We start from the raw sequence: 22,936 nt of genomic DNA, 5'->3' as shown, positions 1-22,936 counted from the left end.
CATACTTTGATGCCCAATGAAAAATCCACAACTATCTTTATCTTTACCAAAGGCTTCCACTCAAATAGGGACAAGAAAACCAACATGCAAATCATCTGTTAGAGTAAATATTTAATTATTTATTTACTAATTATTTATTCTATTAATTAAGATTACTTAGGTAAATGCATGTATTTAATAGTTGTAGTGATGAGTGTTTGAAAGCATGAGAGTTTGTTCCCTTCTAGCATGTTCCACCTTTTTGTGGAAGTGTGCTTAGTTGTCAACCTTATCTTCTACCACCTTCCAACTTGTTCTACAAGCTTCCATGAGGCCTTTATATTTAGGCTCTCTCATTATATTTTCTCAACTAATTTTTCATTGTAAATGCATTTTCTTTGTTTTGCAATATTTTCTCTCAAGTTCGTTTAGGGTTTTTCCAAGCTCCACATCTTCCTTCTTGGTTTCCCTTCAATAGGTTATTTGCATGTAGGTGATCTTGGTGAGCAGTGGAGTTGGATTTCACCAACTCCTACATGGTATTAGAGCCTCCCTACTACTTCTTGGTTGAAGGTTTTTTGAAGCCATGATTCAAACACACAAACCCTATTTTGTTTGTGCATTTTGCTTCAATCCAGGGGAAGAGCATTTTTTTAGAGCACTTTGGGCCCAAATAGATGTTGCCATTGGATCTAAAAGGCCGTTTATGGTTAGGATTCATATAAATTTTGTTGATTTTGGAGAAAGTCACTTCAGGAGGCAAAAAATTTTGGTTGCAAGTCTACAGTACAATCGTACGAATGATTTGATAAAAAAAAAATTAAAATCATTTTTAGGCCACACCACTATGGCATTGCCTAGTAGCCATTGTGGGGCTACCCGCACACCACCAAAACCTTGCTGATGTTAGTCATTCCACCCTCATGATGCACGGCCACCTTCTTAGCCCATGCGGCAATGCCCCCTAGTTTCTCCACTGGTGGTGCACCTCTTTCCACCGCCTCTATCAGTCTACTCTACTCATCCACTGGTTTTGCTCCTGCACTTCGCTCTAGTGCCACCTTGCACTATTAGCACCTTCTTAGCCTACCCATGTGGTAGTTTAGTCACTTTTTTGCATAGTTGGTAGTTTATGGGGATGACACATTGCATGGGTGCCACATTGACATTTTCCATGTGGCCCCTACCACGTCACCTGCCACATCTATAATTTTCCATGTGGCATCCACATGGTATTGCCATGTGGCCCTTTTTTTCTATGATGAACCCTAGGCCATCAAATTTTTTTCCATAGATTGCTGATGTCAAGGTGACATCAACACTAAATCATCAACCCTCATGCACCTCTCTAGGGTCTTTTTGACCTACAGTTTATTTTTTGGCCATATCTTGAGCATACAGAGGTATTTTTCCAATCCAAAAGAATTACCAAAAATCTAGTTCTGAGATGGAGATATTGGTGTAGGTATTTTTAGGTTTTGATGCAGTTTAGTTGCTCATTTTTGTAGTCAAATGTCCAAAGTTCTATTTTTGACTCCAACAAGCTTTTCTTTTGTGTCCCATGTCTATTTTTCGAAAATGCTATATTTTTGGAGAGCTAGTTTTGTCATCTTTTCAAAAATACTATCATTTCTTTCAGATTTTGCCTCATGCTCTTTCTATCATGTTTTTGGAATTTTTTTCTCTATGGTGGATATCTTGGGTGTCCTAGGTATGAGGATCATTTTCTTGGCATCGGATCCTTTTTTTGGGCTGTACTATCTTTTTTATCAACTTTTTTCCTTTTCTAAACATTGTAGCTATCATTTGTAAGAATTTTCATGTATACACATTGAGCTAAAGTGCCACTCTTGCATTTCAAGTTCATGAACGTTGTTTTGAGATATTTGTACTTGCATTATTTTTATAAAGCACCCTGGGGGGATAGTTTTTATTTTATTTTTGGCCTTCTTCCTTTTGTTTTCCCATGTATTGTCAATGTGACCATGTCTTTATAAGTGTTTACACCTCTTTCCCTCTCTCATCATTCTTTGTTCTATCTGTAGAGAATTTTGGCCCACCTTCTCAGTTGCCTATCATCTCACCCCATCTACATTAAGAGGGGGTTTTTTTTTGTTCTAATGCATCCTTGGTTCAATTTTTTGATAGTGTGAGCTATATATTCAGTGGTTGATCCTATATATGAAGCGATTGTAGTGGCTAGCTACCTATGCATTTCAATGAGATGGATCATCTACCATATAGACATGCTCAGTTTGTGCCTTCTTCTTCCATGGAGGTTCTTCAAATCAACAATTTATTTTTGATGGCAGAATCTATAGATTCTTCATGCTTCAATGATGCTCTTCATGATCACTTTTTATTCCTATTTTATGGGATACTCCACTAGTTGGAGGCTTCTTTAGTCCTTCACTAGGTAACCTCTTTTTGGGGGAGGGTTTTTCCCATGAGGTTTTATCTCTTTCCTCATTTCCAAAGGTTTCATCTCTTTGCATTGTACATTGGCACCTAACATGGTCATTGTTATCAGGACCCATCCTGCATTTTCTCTTAGTTTTTGTGAGCTTAAGGAATTCCCCTAAGTTGAACTTAAGGGGAGGTGTTAGAGTAAATAATTATTTATTTATTTATTTATTATTCTATTACTTAATCTTACTTTGGTAAATACATGTAGTTAATAGTTGTAGTGATGAGTTGTTGACAACACGGGAGTTTGTTCCCTTCTAGCATGTTCCACCTTTTTGTGGAAGTGTGCTTAGTTGTCAACTTTATCTTCTACCACTTTCTAGCTTATTCTACAAGCTTCCATGAGGCCTTTATATTTGGGCTCTCTCATTGTATTTTCGCAACTCATTTTTCATTGTAAATAAATTTTCTTTGTTTTGCAATATTTTCTCTCAAGTCCATTTAGGATTTTTCCAAGCTCCACCTCTTCCTTCTTGGTTTCCCTTTGATAGGTTATTTGCATGTAGGTGATCTTAGCAAGATGTGGAGTTGGATTTCATCAACTCTTACATCATCCACATCTCCATCACTCTTTCAAACACCAAAAGTTTAATCATCCAATTAGCATGCTCACTCCCAGGAACAAACTAAACATGTAATGCTTCATTAGAAAAACCTCATTCACATTAGCAAATAATAAATCCACACCAACAAAAAAAACCATCCATCAATAATAATATGTAGATCCTCATTAAAAGATTCCAAACTCACAATACCAATGGTCTCATTGCTCACAACAAGATGCTTTGCAACATACAACTTGCCACATGATGGATACAATTAATTAATTGTGTGTTGTCTTTGATGTTATGCAAATGTCATATCATTATCAGTTAGTAAATGCCAAGAACACTTGGGCAGTGAAGACAATCTTTTGTGTCTATCGAGAATTCTTGTGTTTGCCTAGTTTAGAAGGCAGTGTCTACCAAGTTCACTCAGGTGTCAAAGGAAAATATGCAGAAAGTGAGTGTTAGCTGAGCTCACTTGGTTAATAAAGGAAAGTTGGATGGAACTAGTGCTAACTAAACTCACTCAATTTCCAAGGGATTTTTGCAAGTTTGCAGTGTTAACTGAGCTTTTGTTGGTTAACAATAGAAATTAGTTTTGAGTTAGTTTCTACTAAGTTGGGTTAGCTAATGAAGGATTTTCTTATTTTGACATATTAAGCTTAATTGATTTATCTATTGATTCTAGATGACTAAGGTGATGAATACTAATTATTTTAAGTTGTATTTGAGCTGACTTGACAAAGTGGAAGATATAAGTATAAGGTGAAGTTGTGATTTCAAAGTGTGTGTGAAAAAGAAAGATGTTATTGAATATCTAATGATGAAAAGAGGAAGAAAATTTGAAGGATAAGTAGAATATGCTTGTGGAGTAGTCAAGCTATATTCAATATGAAAGGATCAAGTACAAGCCAGAATAGAGATTTCTAATCAAAAAATTAGTTGCATTCAAATTAGGTCATCTCATTGTTACTCTCTAACCATTGTAACAATGACCTAAATCTCTTAACAAAGTTGGTTTAATAGCTATTTGCAAATCCTCTAACAACATGGAAGTTCTATTGAATTGTGTTAAAACCTCTAACAAGGCCATTCCTAATAGGGTGATTAAATCATTTAATAGGGTCACACCTAACAATTTTTTTTGTAACCTTTAACAAGGTTGGCTCCTAATAGGGCTCACTTTAAAAGAGTGAAAAATAGTAACTAGTTGCAATTGGTGGTTTTTCCCAAATTGGGTTTCCATATTAAATCTTGGTGTCTACTATGTTCATGTTATTTTATTTCATATGTTTTCAACTTAGTTAACATAATGGTAATCATAGACAACATCTAAAATTTTATATGTTGAGCATTTACAAAGCTAATTCAATTATTATCGAGTTACAACATTTTATGCATATTTAATGAGCTTCAATAGTATTTACTTTTCAATTTGTATTTCTATACTGACATCTAAGGGATCTGGGATTTATTTTAGTAGTAACTAATTCACCCCTCCCCTCTTAGTTACTCCTCTTATATTTCCAACAACCACCAATAGCAACCGGATCATCCATGACCAAGTGCTCTGCAATCTCCATGTCAGACTTGATCAAATGATCATGAAAACCAATCTCCATCCCAACATCAACAAGATTAGGAATATCCTCAGAAACAACCTTTAGTTTCTTGATAGGTTCTATATCAGATTCCACAAATTGATCAAGAAAACCAAACTATTCCACTTTGACCTTGTGATGTCATCTTCTCTCTTGATCAAGTCTTCTAATCAACTAGACAACTCACTTCCTAATCAATAGACTCCAACTCCACAAACATCCATATAATTCCTTCCTCATCCTATCCTTAACTAAATTAGCCAAGCTAGAATTAAACCAAGAAGACAACTTAGAAAACCTCCTCTCCACCACATTATAGATATTCAAAATCACCTAAGCATCCAATCCTCTTAGAGCCATCTTCCAAGCTCTTTGCAAACCCTCTAAAATAAATCACTTACTAATCAATCTTCCCAAATAAGATCAACCTCCCAACTTTACAAGCATAGATCCATATTCATGTCCTCCTTAGATCCTAGTGAAAACTACCTCAACTTTGGTGATTTTTCTATAAGCTCAAGAATGATTGTGCTCTGATACCACTTGATGTAGTGCAAGGTAGAAGAATCCCCAAAGGAGACATCCTAGCTCCCATCAAATAATTGTACAATAGAAATGCAATAATAGTACAAGATTTGAAGCCAAATAATAATAACTTATTTATAGATATAATTGATTACATTCAATGTGTCAGGCTCTAAGGCATTCCTAGTTATGGCCAAATACAAAGAAAGTAATAGTTCTGCAAGATCCCTCGAGATCCAATCCCAACTCTAGCTAGCCCAGATCCACATTCTAATAGAAACCTCCAAGGAAGATCCCAACTTGTGCTTGCAAGCCCACCAAGCAATCTCCTTGTTTTCCAAGCTGCAACTATTAGCCCTTTTCAAAATTCACTCCTCTACCACATCTTCTTCTCCAAGATGGATGAATAATCATAATCCTATTGTAAACTACCTCACATTCGGTGCTCTATCCAAAGACTTAGGAAAAAATTACTCTTCAACTACTCTAAAAAATCACTCCTCAAATGAATGAATATATAATGACCAAAGACTTCATCACACCCCCTACTTATACCCAACTAAGCCACAATTCGACCCAGTAAGCTAAAAATTAAATATCCCTTACATTAACTACATGAAGAGCCACAAGTCGGTCTCCAATAAAAATTATATACCAAATACATTTAAAGGCTTACAACATTTAATAAATACATCAAAATTATTAACCAAGACCCAAATAGGTCCACTCAACTCCACAAAAATATCTTAATCATGTAGGATTTCCAACTACATCAGGATGCTCCTACATCAAATACACACATCTTATTGAGTGTGTCCATTTTTTCACCTAAACATTTATATTTTTTAGTTTGCAGTGTTTCTTATAACAAACATTCAATTTATTGATTTAGTTGTTTCAAATCTAGGAATATATTCTAAACATAATTTTGGATCATTTCCTAGGATCGCACCTCAATGTCGTGTCACACATGAGTTATGATAGACTCTTATTGGGTTGCTAATGTTCTTGCTAGTTTCATTATTAATTTATGTTTTTATAATATTGGAAAGCTATTTCCCCATCAATAAAACATGTTGGCATGAATCTCAATGTTCTTAGATCATATGTGGACTTGTATCTTTCATTGCAAAAAAAATTATGGCTTATGTCAAGAGATTTATGTAATTTAGGTCCTCCCCTATATTTCCATATATTTTCCTAATTCTTGGAGAACAGAATCTATTCTAGGCCAATATGTGTGTCATGAAGTCTTTATAAGTATTTTAATTGATTTATAGAGTGGGTGTGTGAAAGATAGTATGAAGTGAAGTCTTAGACCAAATATTTCCAGTAAGATTTCTATTTGTAATCATGCATGTTTGTCTAGAATGTAAGACTACATGTTGTAGGCCTATTTGATGCAAACCCTTGATTTTGTGATAATGCAAAGATTGGTTTAGAATGTTGGATGTCTATTATTTTATATGATTTGATTATTTTTCTTGTGTTAATGTCATGTCCCCTTTTCAAATAATAAAAAAATAATAATCTTTGCTAAGGCAGGCAGGCCCAAGAAAGTGAAGTTTCGGAAAAAGGGGGTTAGTCTTTGGAAACCGTTGGACTAATAAATGAAAATTATTATTAAAATATGTTTAATTAACCTCTCTTGGACGTGAGTTATGGTTATGCCCTCTTTTAAGGGGTTTGGAGGTATTTTGGGCTGATTTTTGAATTTGATTTTTGCTCAATTCTTTGTTATTCTTTAGAGGCTGCCAAACCTGTGGAGAAGGAGACCCAAGAACGGGAGTTTGCAGTTTTCTAGGGAGACCCAAGAACGAGAGTTTGTAGGTTTTCAAGAAGGCTAAGGATGGGAGTTTGAATCCATTCCATGTACATGCTCATACAGAGTTTGCCTATGTGCTGAACAGTGCAGATTTGTGGGTTTTCGGGTGTGTTTTTTGTATGAGTTTGATGTCTTCAGTTGAGTATTTCATATCAGTTTGGGTTGCTGCTGTATTTTAGACTTTAAGGTGTTAAAATAGAGCTGAATATATTTATTGAGACATGATTAAAATTTTGAGATAGATTATTAGTGTTTTTTGTGGTGTTTCCGGGCATTTTGGTGTTAATTTCGGGAGCCCGATGAGCATAGTTTTTGTCCTACATTTGTGAACTATTTTGTAAAGGCTATATGGATCTGAAAATTTCATTTTGTAGGCTGTTATGCTGCTCAAATTTTTTTAAAAATTTCCACTTTCAGATTTATTAATAATAGGTGAAGCTGTGAAGCTTTTGGCACTATTTCTGGCATACCCAATTTGGGGTTTCTTGAGAAATTTGGAGGATCTTTGTGATATTAGTTGTTTGATCTTAAAAATATGATTATAGGTTGGAAATATCATACAAAATTAGAGAAAGGGACATTTCAGTGGTATCAGAGCCATGATCTTGCCAGCCTGAGGGTTTGTAGAAGCTTGCATGTCAGTTTTGACAACTACCCAGATCTTGCATGTCATAATTTATGATTGCATGTTGCTTCTAATAAGATACATGTAAAAATTTATGGTTGCATGCTACTTCTAATCATTTTCATGTTAGTTCTTAGTGAATTTTGTGGTTGTAGAAGTTTGCATGTTAGTTTTGACAACTACCCAGATCTTGCATGTCAGTTTTAACAACTACCCAGATCTTGCATGTCATAATTTATGATTGCATGTTTCTTCTAATCAGTTGCATGTCAAAATATATGGTTGCATGCTACTTCTAATCATTTGCATGTTAGTTCTTGGTGTTTTAAGAAGTTATATCCTATTGGGGTTACACTGTACTTTATCTAGAATGGACAGGTATAGTACAGAGTCTCAGAGGACACGATCTTGGACAATTTATATCCAAAGTCAAAATAGTAGAAAGGATGGTTATTTAGACATTCAAGATAAACTTATAAAAATAAGCCATGACATTTCTAAATAGTTTTTTGAGCACCACCATATAATGAATGACATGTTGTCCGACCCAGCTAAGGTGGATAAGTTGACTGGATTTCTATTTGGCAGATTTTCTCACAGGGAAAATGACACAATTACCAAGAACTTGCATGAGGAGTTTGAAAAACTAGTTGATAGCTAGGTAGAGGTCTCAGATTCTACTCTACCATAGGAGGTGGTGGGAAAGGATATTACACAGATTGATAGTAACGGTCAACTTGATACTCAAATTGAGACAATTGTTTACAGGTCGTCAAAGGGTGATGCCATAGGTATTCAGGATGGTATAGTTACAACAGATAGTGACTACAGTGTAGTGGGTTCAGATGATGATTATGAGGATGTTGTTGTGTAGGATGGTGAGATACCTGGTAGAGATGAGTAGATATTGAGCATTCATGAATTTTCTGAGAAAGAGTACTAGGCACAGTTAGATGCTTCATCACATGAGGTTGAGGCTGGTAGTACTTCACATGATTTGTCCAGCCAGCTGAAGGTGAACAAAGATAGTATTGTGACTTCATTATCTCATTATGATAGGTATGTGGAGTTAGTTGGTATTGGTCATATTACTCAGGTAAGGAGTTTTCTTGAGTTACCAGTTGATTCTAGTTTACGGATATGCACTCAAGATTGTTATATTGGCATTTGGAATTCAGTTGACTGGAGATCTTTAACACTTTTTGGTAGTAGTGTTTGTTTGGGTGCTATCATGGATTTGATTAGCAGATTACATGGTGTTGTCTTTTCTTGTGCTAGTATCTTGTCTGATGTTGGTATTAGTTTTTATACACCGATGTTGGGCTTTGTTCATATATCCAGTCGACCATACTTGCTGGAATGTGTTGATGATATTTTATATTTGGCAGTGTGTATAGATGAGTCCCATGATCATATTGGCATTGATGAAATCCAAGAGGATGCAGTGGGCAGTTTTGAAGAGTATAGAGGAGTTGGACAAAAATGCTAATGTTTTTGATACTCCGTATGTTGATATGAGCTTTAGATTTGATTCACAGGATATGGATGGTAATACTCTAGAGACTAGTAACTTTGAGGATACTCCTTTAGACAGTGCATCAGAGGAGGTTTGTAGGAGATAGTCAAGCTAGTGCCATCATGTGTCTAATTAGTTGAGAGTTAGTGACTGAGACATTGCTATCACTTGCCAGCATTTTGATGCTGCTCATCAATTGTTAGCAGTTTATGGATGGGGTTCTCCTACTAGTAATGAGCAGGGAGGCAATTATCTTTCCTTGACAAAGTTCCACTCTTTATGGGAGGCTATTCAGATTTTGAGACAGAATTATATGCAGTTGGTAGTCGACAGAGATTATCCTATGGAGTGGGGTAGTACAGCATATGATGCATTTTTGGCCAAGGAAGATGAGGTGAGTGAGCTTACTGAGCAGCTTGAGGTGACTTTTGAGATTCTTGAGAGTACACAGTTGGCTTTCATGGAGTCATAGTTTCATTTGGCTAAGGTGACCATGGAGTTAGAGCGACTACAATCTTTACCTGATTCTATACAGTCACAAGCTGTGGTGTTTGGTGATCCAAGTATGTCCATGGCCGAGATTGTCAGAGACAGTGGAGATGGGCATGCATCCATCCTTGATACTAACATTGGCATATCAGGTTCATTCCCACTAGAGTTAGGCTCAGTTGAGTTGGGTGTTGTAGCAGATTGTTGTATGCTAGACATGGTGGTGGCCTCTAGTACTGATGACATGAAGACTAGAGATGTATCAAAGATCATGTGTGATGTTGGTGAGTCGGCAGTTGGCATGGTTCCTACTAGTAATACTACTCCCTTGGTGATATCTTCGGAGGTAGTAGTTAGTTCCAACATGGTTAATGATCAATTGCAATTAGTTTCATTTAGATTATAGTTTGAGCCACTGACTGAGATTGGTGAATTTTATCGGCATTACACTGTGAGGTACGCTCATCAATTTACCTTTGATGACCATGTTGATGAGATGATGATACAGAGATGTACTTTGGTTCCTAGTGCTTATCATCAGTTATGGGACAGTTTGATGCCTCAAGATGAGAGTTGTGATGGGCATGACATGGTGATAGGTTCCGCAGTTGACAGCTTGATAATATGTGACTTAGAGTAGGAGTTTGGGAGTGATTCTTTAGTGGGTGTTGTTATTGATTCTACTCCTTTAGCCATGACATCTCCTGACTTAGCTAGTGATCAGTCACAGTGGGTTGTATCACTTGTTCATGGTGAGCTGTTGACTGAGGTTGGTTTTTTTAATCAACATTATATTATAGGGTATGTACATCAGTTAGCATTTGATCCTTTTTTTGAGGAGTTGATGGTAGGCAAATTTGGTTTGGATTCCATTTCTTACTCTTTATCTTGTAATGTCTTTTCACCATCAGCAGTGCATGGGAGTTATGGTTATGAGATAGTGGTTGGTGATTTGCAAAGTTGTGTTGACTGCAGGAGTTGTACAGTGTGTGGATTCTCCATACTTGGTACAGTTTCATTCGAGAGCATTCACCATTGTTGCAGAGTTGGATTGTACATTCTGTATAGGCCAGTGGGATGCGTTGATGGTATTTACTGTGTTGGTAGTTTGATTTGTCCACTTTACTTGGGTTCTGATGTTCTAAGAGTTTGTGTCTCATGGGTTTTTGACTATGGTAGTGGTGATTTTAGAGTTTGGTTGAGCTATAATTGTCATTTTGATTATGGATTCCTCTTGGTCATATTGCAGAGGATATTGCAGGAGCCTGTGTTAATTGGTAGTAGTATAGTTCATGACTACATTTGGGATCCAGGTGGATTGATTGGTTTATTGTTCAGCCATTGCTTGAGGAAAATAAATTTTTGGGAGGGGAGGACTTGTCATGTCCCCTTTTCAAATAATTAAAAAATAATAATCTTTGCTAAGGCAGGCAGGCCCAAGAAAGTGAAGTTTCAGAAAAAGGGGGTTAGTCTTTGGAAACCGTTGGACTAATAAATGAAAATTATTATTAAAATATGTTTCATTAACCTCTCTTGGACGTGAGTTATGGTTATGCCCTCTTTTAAGGGGTTTGGAGGCATTTTGGGCTGATTCCAGAACTTGATTTTTGCTCAATTCTTTGTTATTCTTCAGAGGCTACCAAACCTGTGGAGAAGGAGACCCAAGAATGGGAGTTTGTAGGTTTCCAGGGAGACCCAAGAATGGGAGATTTTAGGTTTCCAAGAAGGCTAAGGACAAAATTTTGAAGCCATTCCATGTGCATGCTCATAAAGAGTTTGCCTATGTGCTGAACAATGCAGATTTGTGAGTTTTCGAGTGTGTTTTTTGTACGAGTTTGGTGTTTTCAATTGAGTATTTCATATCAGTTTGGGTTGCTTCTGTATTTCAGACTTTAAGGTGTTAAAATAGAGCTAAATATATATATATATATTGATACATTATTAAACTTCTGAGATAGATTATTAGTGTTTTTGTGGTGTTTCCGGGCATTTTTGTGTTAATTTCGGGAGCCCGATGAGCATAGTTTTTGTCCTACATTTGTGAACTGTTGTGTAAAGGCTATATGGATCTGGAAATTTCATTTTTTAGGCTTTTATGCTACTGAAATTTCTGTAAAAATGTCCACTTTCAGATTTATTAATAATAGGTGAAGTTGTGAAGCTTTTGGCACTATTTCTGGCATACCCAATTTGGGATTTCTTCAGAAATTTGGAGGATCTTTGTGATATTAGTTGTTTCATCTTAAAAATCTGATTAGAGGTTGGAAATATCATACAAAATCAGAGAAAGGAACATTTCAGTTGACTTGTGCTACATGGTTTGGACCACTCCTATCATGATTGCATCAACTAGGACTTCTAGATATCCTGTGTGCACTCTTTGCCACCAACCTCTATATATTTAAAATATTATATAAGTGTAATGATGACATTGTACTACTCTGGAGCACATGAGGAAATTGTACCCATCTTTTGGGACTAAATACAACAAGTTTGACATCAATGACAACATAAAATTCATATATGCAAGAGTAATTTGAAAGACCATGTGTCTTCCCAATAATAGAGAAAAAAGGGGAAATATATTGTTCATATCAGGAAGGAGAAAAATAAGTAAGTAGGCATTTGAGTTCTACACTAACTATATTGGTAGAACAAGTTGCAAAGTTTATGCTTGCCAGTGCTCTTAGCATCAGGAGGGAATATGTTGGATAATGATGACAAGCTTAAGTTCATTAAATTCTAAAAAAAATTCTAAATTTTTTAGCATGCTATCATTGATTCTACAAGATCCATATTTTATAAGGTTTAGTCGCTTCCAAAGATATGCATGAAAAATCATATCTATGTTTACTATCTATCTTATGGATTGTGTTCTCTATATATATTCTCCTTTACTATTTATTTTATGGGCTTAAGGGACACCTCTATGTATTATGATGTAGTTCATCTAATCAATTTGAATCAGTGAATGATTGTGTGTTAAAATAATTTATATATTTTTCATTATAACTTTAGAAATTTACACTTTGCATCAATGAACCAATCTCCTCTACAAGAATTATTTCTGGAAGATAAGACAAAAGCCCCAAATAGCTCTAAATGATGAACACACAATAATTTAATGCCATTTTACTATATATATATTTGTATTTCATCTCATCATACCCATTATAATTTTTTTTTAAAATTTTTGATGTAGATCATATATATTAAAATGTAGCAAATTACATCTATAAAAAGATAGTGAGAGGCTAAATAACAAGAAGTGAACAGGGGACAAAGCTTCTAACTATTCCCATAACAAAAAAGTTGATTTACAAGACATTATAAGATATAAATAAGGTCTAATTGCAATGGGTCTTATTTTATTATCATCAATTAGCCTTGGCTTTTATTGATCAAATCCTTACAAAACCTAGGGATCTCTTCCCATTTAGGTTCTTAGCTATATAGTGGTTACTGTATTTCACATGTTTATAGTTCATGTACTTCCTTGGATGATCTTCATCTATCAGTTCAGCAAATGGACCCAATTCTACTCCATAATTCGGAGAATGAAATATAACAATTAATAATATTTCCATGTCTTTGTTTGTTACTACCCTGTGCTCAATACTCTTATACTCTCCATTTGTCAAAACCTACAAAAAATTAAAACTATTATTATATTTTCAAAATTCATATGAATTTTTGGATTTGACCTAAGAAAGTGTAATAAAAAAAATCTAGTGTATAAAACTGTAGAATTGAGAAAATTCACATGACACAAAGAAAAATTTGACAAAAATATACCAGTAAAAATGGTCAATCTCTTAACTTCTATTACTCACAAACTTTCATTGTCAAGAAGTGTTCAAAATGTATAACTATAAACAATCATGACTTCTAGTTATAGATAACAATCTAATTGAAGAATTTGAAAATAAAAATCACTTACTAAAATTTAGTAATTTTCTAAATTTAGTAAGTATGATTCTTACAACTACATGTTATACACTTGTTGAAATTACTATTGTAGGCAAGCTGCCTACAAGACTTACCATTATGGTAAGTCAACACATATAAAGCTACTAATTATGGTAAGTCTCAAAATAAAATTGTGCCTACAAGCACACTACATTAGCATTTGGATGACCCAACTTATTTTGATAACTCAACCATAATTAGATGACTGGATGGATGAAATTCACATTCCAACAAAGAGTTTAATGAGAAGTAAGATAAGAGATCATAGAATGTGGACAACCCAACCCATTTTGATGACTCAACCACAATTAGATGACTAGATGGATGACTTCACATTCCAATAAAGAGTTTAACAAGAAGTAAGATGAAAGATCATAGAATGTGGATGACCCAACTCATTTTGATGACTCAACCACAATTAGATAACTAGATGGATTTCTTCACATTCCAACATAAAGTTTAAGGAGAAGTAAGAAAATAGATCATACAATGTAATCTAAAAAATTGACACTTAAAAAAACATTTAGACAATCAAAGTAAAAAATTACTTCAAATCAACATACCTCCATAGTGTCCCCTATGATGATAAGTAGAGCACTCAGGATTGGCTCAACATAAATCCACTAGTTTTGGTGAAGAACCTACAAACCTACATAGTTTTCATCTTGCAAAAAGGTAGTAAGAACACTTCCATCAAAGTGTGCACTTAAACCTACAAATAGATCAAGCCTTGGGCAGGGAGGGTAAAAGTTTATCCTCATTCCCTCAAAGTTCTCTCCAAACATCTCCTCAAATATAGTGGACCTTAAGCATAGGTTCTCAGCCATGTCACTCAATAATTTTCTACAAAGTTTTGCCACTTCCATTAAATAAGCTTCCATTGTATCACTACAAAATTCGTGCAACAAACTATGCACTATCAATATCTCATGTCATGATTATCATTTAATTCACCTTTAGCAAACTGAGTCCAAGAGTTTTGGCATTGTAATTGTTTCAAGATTAAGTTTCCTATCAAAATTTTAGATTACACTCTATAATTCTTCTTAAGATTAAGTTGTGAAAGTTTTGTATCAATATTTTGGATTACACTCTATGAATCATATGTTATCAGGATGAATTAGAACAATGGAAGGAGGAGAAAATTGTTTCAATCACATTATCATTAGGATATAAAAGCTGAAGGAGAAAAAATTCTCCCTCAGTTGTTCTATCTCATCTTGATGACATTTGATTCAAAGAGTATAATCCATAATATTGATATAAAAATTCTCACAACTTAATCTTAAAAGTACTTACATTCATCTGTAGAAATCTGGCAAACTTCATTGAATCTAAGAATTTAGTTCAAATTACAATTTTTAGGATAGAATACAAGAAAAAAATTAGAGACAAACTATCCACATTAAATGAAAAATACTTCAATGGCTATGCCCATTTTTTTGTTCCTTAGAAAAAATTTAGTTAGACAAAATGTGCATAGATTAATACCAAAACTCTATGGGTTTTTTTGGCCAAACTTTTTGTTGTGAAGAGCATTGGACCTAATTCCCAAGGCCATCATGTCACACCAATCCAAATTCTAGTCCTCTAAGAAAATGAAAGCAAGGCCATATCTATGGATTTTGTGAGGAATCATTTCATACTTCTCTTTTTCTTCAACTACAAACTTGAAGAACTCCCTCCACACCTTCTTTGCCATCTCTAGTAGCTCCACCTCAATTTCTATTAGTTTTGAGTAGCTTGGATAGTTTTTCATCCATATGTGATTAATTAGAAAATAATTGTTAGAGTTATGAAAAATATTTGTTAATTAATTGATTTCTTCTAGAAGCCACTAGTAACCTATTGCTTAGGTCTTTTTGATCAAGAAGCAACTAGAAACTTCTTGGTTGAGTTGTCTTGATCAAGAAGCAACTAGAAACCTCTTGGTTAAGTATTATAAAGGGGGGTCAAGGGAGGCATTTGGAGAATAGAATAGAATAGAGAACAACAAGAAGTTGTAGAAGCATTTACAATGTTGGCAAATGAGTTTGCAATGATAGAAAATAGTCTTGATGTGTTAGCAAGGGCGTAGTGATAGTAGTGGAGAATACCAATAGGAGAAATTAGGAGGTTGTTTGAATTATTCTAATGAGAGGGAAGGAATTTTGTATCTCTTGATTTTCTAAATTTAATATATTTTCCATTTGCAAAACTAAATTTCCCTTAGGGTTTTTCCAAGGAAAATTTATCTAAAAATATTGTGTTCTTTGTGTTCTAAATTTCTTTACATATTTTATTGCTGAAGTTGTAGTTGTATTAATTTTTATATTAGTTGAAAATTTATTTTCGTCAGTTCAATAATCATTTACTATAGGAGATTAATAATTAGTGACTACAATAGTGTTAATTTTCACATGGTATCAGAGCATTGTTGAGGGTAGAAGAGTTTTGCCCTAGGAAAGAAATTAAGGGTTTATATAACCTAGATTGCTCTCTTCAAAATTATTATTGCTTTAATCCCTTGAAATGGCTTCAGCTAGTTTGAGAGATCAAGATAGATTGGATGGTGCCTCAAATTTTGGTGCCTTGAAGGACAATATTTCTTTATTGTTGGAGGAGAATAGTATCAAGGATTATGTTACCAATGTTGTACCTATACCAATGGATGCAACACAAATTACAACATATAAGAAGGATGATGCCAAGGCAAGGAGGATTATCCTTGATGGTGTCAAGGATCATATTGTTCCACATATCTTAGAGCTAGACACAACAAAGAAGATGAGGGATGCCATTTTGAATTTGTACTAGAATGTTGCCACCAATAGGAAGATGATTCTCAGAGAGAAGCTAAAGAATACTTGAATGAAATAGTGAGAAGATCTTACAAGTTACCTCATTAGGCTTAGACTTGTCAAGGACAAGTTAGAAGTTTTTGGAGATAGTCCCAATGATAACGAGCTAGTGAGAATAGCCCTAAATGGGTTTTCTAAATAGTGGAGTGTCTTTGTTCAAGTTTTAAATGGATGAGATACCTTACCAAGTTGGGATAAAATATGAATTTATTTCATTGGGGAGGAGTTTAGACTAAGTCTTGTCAATGGGGCCAATAAGAGTCAGGAAAGTGAGGTGGAATAGGAAAGCATTGTCGTAGCAAGGAAAGGAAAAGTAAAGAAGGGGTCTAGCCAAGGATCAAATTCATAAAGTGAAGAGAAGAAGAAAGGCCTTTCTAAGGTCAAGTGCTTTGGATGTCATCAGTATGGTCACTATGTCAGTGATTTCCCAAAAAAGAAAAAGGCAAACAAGCAAGTGGTAGCTTCAGCAAGTGCAAAAGAACTCTCTAGTAGAATGGAAGATGAATTTGCACTTATAGCTTGTATGGTGATCTCAACCTCACAAAATTCTAGTATATAGATAGTAGGGCATCATTTCATATGATAGGAGTTAGAGAGTACTTCTCCAATTATTTTGGATTTAGACACTAATATCCAGATTTCTATGGGAAACTTTTACAAATGCAACCCAATTGGGAAAGGGATTATTCGGTTTCAAAGGGAGAATGGAAAGATAATTCCAATTCATTATGTATTGCATGTGCCAAGATTAGGTATGAATCTGATTTTTGTATATGTTCTTTAGGATAGGGGGTATAATGTACTCTTTAGAGGGACACATGTGTTGATTAAGAACAAGAATTGGAAATCACCCATAACTATTGGATTTAGGATACTCCTAAGGTACTCATGATTAGTTGTAATCCTAGAGATATTGGAGAGCTATGGCATAGGAGGATGGACCATATTCATCATGGAGCACTAAAATTACTTCGTGAGATGGTGACATGAGTTCTAGAGGTGAGCACAGAGCATGATGATGTATGTAAGGGATGTGTGCTGGGGAAGTTTGCAAAAGCATCTTTTCTAAGGAGTAACACTAGATCTGAAGGTGTTCTTGAGCTAGTACATCTAGATGTATGTGTACCAATGTTGACAAAATCTATCAGAGGATATGAGTACTATGTTACTTTTATCAATGATTTCTCTAGGAAGACCTGGATATACTTCTTAAAGACCAAGGACGAGGTTTTTAGTTGGTTCAAAGAGCTCAAGGCTCTAGTAGAGAACTAGACAGGAAAGAGGATAAAGGTTCTTTGGTCGGACAATGGAGGCAAGTACAAAGGAAATAACTTATAAGAGTTCTGTACTAGGTAAGGAATTAAGAGAGAGTGGACGGTTCCTTACAATCCATATTAGAAGGGAGTTTCTAAGAGGAAGAACTATTCTATATCAAAGGTGGCAAGAGCTATGCTACATGACTAGGATATGCCCCACTACTTATGGGCAGAACCATGTAGTACAATAGTCTACATTTAGAATAGGGTTTCACACAAGGCACTAGGGAGGATGACACTAGAGGTGGCTTTCACAAGTAAGAAGCCTGATGTTAACCATTTTAAAATATTTGAAAGTTTGGCATATTGTCATATTCTTGGTGATATATGTACAAAGTTAGATCAAAATACAGAGAGGGGGTACTTTGTTGGGTACAATGAAACCTCAAAGGTATATAGGATTTTTATCCCTGGGACTAGAAGAATTATTGTCAAAAATGATGTAAAGTTCATGGAGGACAAGGCATTTAGAAGGTCTAGAGATTTTCTAGTAGACGATCAGAGTGAGTAGCTAGTAGAAGCTCCAAGGCCTAGTCAAGGACAACAAAGCACAAGTATAGTTACTAGTGCAAGTGTAGACTCAAGTAGTGAATATTCACAAAGCATGGAACAATAGGTGCAAGAGGAAATGCATCTAGAAGACTTAGAGGTTGATATTTCATCCTCTACAATTGGTAATAGAAACCACAAGGTTAAAGAGACACTAAGGGATACTCAGGAGTTTGTGGGAGCTCCTAGGAAGAGTACTAGACAATGGAGAGAACCAGCCAAGTTCAATGACTATGTGGTATTAGTTAGTCAGTTGGCAGATAGTGAATCTTCTAGCTATCAGGAGGCTATAGAGCATCAGGTATGGTGGGAAACTATGGTTGAGGAGTATTCCTCAATAATGTAGAATGATGTGTGGGAGGTAGTTCCTAGACCAAAAAATATGGTAGTAGTTTGATCATGCTTGATCTATAAGATAAAGCACGGTGTAGATGGTAGCATCAAGAAATACAAGGAAAGGTTCATGGCCAAGGGGTTCTCTCAGAAGGAGTAAATATACTACAAGGAGACATTTTCTCTAATGGCCAAGTATACTTCCATACGAGCTGTGATTTCATTTACAACACAAATGGGATGGCAGATCCATCAAATGGATGTCAAGACAACATTCCTTAATGCTAAGTTAAAGGAGGAGGTATACATAGAGCAACCAAAAGGATTTGTAGCACACAAAAAAGAGACCCACATGTGCAGATTGATCAAATATATTTGAGGTGAAGGTATCAAGTTCATGGGCTATATTGGTGTAGATTGGGCAGGAAGTACAACAGACAAAAGGAGCACTTCAAAGTGTTGTTTCAGTTTGGGATCAGGAGTTGTATCTTGATTTAGTAGGAAGTAAAAATCTGTGGCTTTGAGTTCAATAGAAGTAGAATACATAATAGCTAGCATGATGACATGTGAAGCTATATGGCTTCAAAAGTTCTTAATAGCCTTGTTTGGTCAGAAGGTTGAGACTATTGTGATACATTGCAACAATCAAAGTTGCAACAAGTTGTCTAATAATCTAGTGTGTCATGATAGGTCTAAATATATAGACATTAAAAATCATTTCATCAAAGATTGTGTACAACAGGGGGTTGTTTAGCTACAATACATACCTATAGAGGAGTAGATAGCAAACATTTTGACTAAGGCATTGGGGAAGGTGAAATTCGTCTTCTTCAGAGATAAGTTGGGTGTCATGTAGAATAGCTTCCTTGCTAAGAGAGAGTGTTAGTTTTAGGTAGCTTGGACAATTGTTCATCCATATGTGACTAATTGGAAAATAATTATTAGATTTGTGATAAATATTTGTTAATTAGTTGAATTCTTCTAGAAGGCACTAGTAACCTATTGGTTGGGTTGTTTTAATTGAGAAGAAACTAGAAACTTCTTGGTTGAGTTGTCTTGATCAAGAAGCAACTAGAAACCTCTTGGTTAAGTAGTATGAAAGGGGGTCAAGGGAGGCATTTGGAGAACATAACAGAATAAAGAACAACAAGAAGTTTTAGAAACATTTGCAATGTTAGCAAATGAGTTTGTAGTGATATAAAATAATTTTGTAGTGTTAGCAAGGGCATAATGATAGCGTTGGGGATAGCAGTGGAGAATATCAGTAGGAGAAATTAGGAGGTTTTTTGAATTCTGCCAATGAGAAGCAAGGAATTTTTTATCTCTTGATTTGTTGAAGTTAATATATTTTCCATCTATAGAACTATTTTCCCTTAGGGTTTTTTCTAGAGGCAATTTCTCTAAAAATATTGTGTTCTAAATTTCTTTCTATATTTTATTCGTGAAGTTGTAGTCGTGTTATTTTTCAATATTAGCTAGGAATTTATTTTCATCAGTTTAATAATCATTTATGATAGGAGATTAATAATCAGTGACTACAATAGCATTAATTTTCACAATTTCATGATTCAACACATAAAGGAGAAGAAAGAATTCTCAATTAAATTAGTATTTTGCACATTTCAAAAGGATAATGTCAAGAGATCACTTATGCAACTAAAACAAATTAGATTTTGTTTTAGTTCCTAGTGAACTCTTTGTGAAACATTCAACTTCATTAGTAAACCAAAGTGCACATGTATGCTCATATTGAATTCCTAAACCTCCGTAAAAAATATTTTTAGAAAGAAGAAATTGTTGAGAAGAGAGCAGTTTGTAGTTTTTCTACAAGAAAAGTGGAGGTCTGTTGTGTTTGAGGATTTGTTCAAAAATAATAATAATTGGCCAAGATTATAAATTATTTTTGTGAGATTTTTTCAACTAAGATATATGTCCAAGTTAAATGGAGAAAGTTTTTTCTTCTTTGAGTTTGAAGTCAAACAAGATGAATTAGGGATTTTATATAACTTTGTAATTAATGATAGATAAAGAAAAGATTTGATCTATAAGCATTATGATAGATCAAAGAAAGAGATATGATCTGTAAGAATAATGGTAGAAGAGATCAAAAGATCATGTAGTTACTTTTATCATGATCTGGTATGGGTGACTTCCAAAAAAAGTTTTAGTGTTTTACTTTTGTGAGCATTACCTAGATGCAATTAGTGTTGTTGCAATCATTTTGGTTCATGCTAACTACTTATTGATGAAACATGGATCAATGAGTTTGACTCAATTGAATCCTAATAAAAATATTACAATTGGACTTGATGAAAAATATCTCCCACTTATTTATACCATAGCTAAAGAATATATTGGCATCAATTTATATGAAGATTCTTAAATCGCGTGAAAGCGATAAAATTAGATGTTGTATGTTCTTCTTACCATAAAGATTCTAATCCATTAGGGGATGAGGTCCCCCATTTGCAACCTTACCAGTTCATAGCTCCAAATAAAGTGTTTACCCCACTTTTGAAAAATAAATAGTCAATAAAAGATTATTTTGTGTGTGCAATAATTTCTTCATATCTTTCAAATTCTTCATATTCAATATTTGGATTCCCTAGATATACAAATATTAAGATTTAAGTCAAGAATCGATAGCTAATATCAATATCGCATGTCTTTATAGCTCCAAATAAAGTGTTTACCCCACTTTTTGAAAAATAAATAGTCGATAAAAGATTATTTTGTGTGTGCAATCATTTCTTCATATCTTTCAAATTCTTCAGATTCAAAATTTGGGTTTCCTAGATATATGAATATTAAGATTTAAGACAAGAATCTACACCTAATATCAATATCTCAAGTCTTCATAGCTCCAAATAAAGTGTTTACCCCATTTAAAAAAAAAAAAAAAAAGTCAATAAAAGATAATTTTGTGTGTGCAATAATTTCTTCATATATTTTAAATTCTTTAGATTCAAGATTTGGGTTCCCTAGATATCTGAATATTAAGGTATAAGTCAATAATTTACAACTAATATCAATATCTCATGTCTTTTAAAAAATTATATTTTGCATTCTATTATACTTATATACATTTTGAAGACATATTATTAAATATAATCTAAAATGATAAAAAGAAATCAAAACACAATCAAGTCAAAAACAACATCAAAATTTATTGTTAGAGTATTCATACTAACAAGCTTGTATATGAAGGTTTGGAAAAATTTTCAAGTGCTGTGTAACCTGTTACCGCTCTTCCAAATTTTGAATTTGACTTGGTTCTTGGTAGGCCCTGAGCCTTTGAACCCTCCACCCTACCCTGATCTGTAGATGGTGTTAACTCTGTACAAAAATTTGTAGGTCACGACAGACTGGGGTGGGACCAAGGTGGTGGATAGGAAGAATCTATTTGACCCTACTCTTTTGGGAATAGGTGAAACTACTGGCTACCTAGTGGGAAGTGGACAGAAGATGATAGATGGGACACTAGGAGGTTGGAAGTGGGTTAGTGATCTCCCTCCTAGATACTTGGGTGGACCACATTACCTCTAGCCTAAAACTATGTGTGGTAGGGAGATATGTGGCCTTCAAACCCATGATAGAGATGGTTCATAAGTGGGTTAGAAAAAAATGGAAGATAAAGGATAGTGTTGATATCTTTGCTATGTCGAGTGGCCTCTTCTATTTTAAATTATTCATGGAGGAGGATTTCAATTTAATTCTCTTGAGAACTTGGTATTATGGGAAGCATTGTCTTGCACTAACAAGGTGGCACTTGGGATTTGATGCTAACATAGAACTTAATAAGATTAATTCTATCTAGGTAAGGCTACCTAGATTACCACTAGACTTTTGGGATGAGAAGATCCTAAGGTGGATAGGGAATTCCTTTGGTCACTTTGTGACTGAGGACAAGGTGAAAATGCAAAAATCTAGACTGGTGTATGCAAGATTCTATATGAATGTGGTATTAAACCGAGCTCTCCTGACTATGGTTACTCTACAAACTAAATGGGGAGAGAGATACAAACCCATAGATTATGAGAATTTAGAGCTTTTCTATTAGAAGTGTGGATAATTTGGACACCTTATTGTTGACTATAAAGCCCAACTATAGAAAAAGAAACAAAAAGAAGGATCCCCAGGAATAGTAAAAGAGGTTGTTGGGAACCTTCAAAAGATCCAAGACCGGAGGAGAGGGTTACTAATGTTTAAAATATGGAGGATAACATGATTCAAGATACCACTGCTAAGGGACTTGGGGGAAGAGAGAACTTAAAGTAAGGGAAGCTCTAGAGGATAATAGGAAAATGGAAGAATACCCATTTAGATGTGAGATAGAGGAATTAATAAGTTCACCCTTA

At 34.7% G+C, this 22,936-nt stretch overlaps 1 pseudogene; it reads right to left on the bottom strand.

Annotated features, from left to right (window-relative positions):
* Positions 1-12,972: 12,972 nt before the first annotated feature.
* Positions 12,973-22,936, bottom strand: part of LOC149537241 (protein LATERAL BRANCHING OXIDOREDUCTASE 1-like) — a 30,939-nt pseudogene continuing 20,975 nt past the window's right edge.

Source organism: Cupressus sempervirens, chromosome 10, assembly GCF_028749045.1.
Source record: "Cupressus sempervirens isolate cs-2001-9-10 chromosome 10, ASM2874904v1, whole genome shotgun sequence".
Taxonomy (NCBI): Eukaryota; Viridiplantae; Streptophyta; class Pinopsida; order Cupressales; family Cupressaceae; genus Cupressus; species Cupressus sempervirens.
Note: the sequence above shows the minus strand (reverse complement) of the source record. Positions and strands in the feature narration are given on the sequence as shown.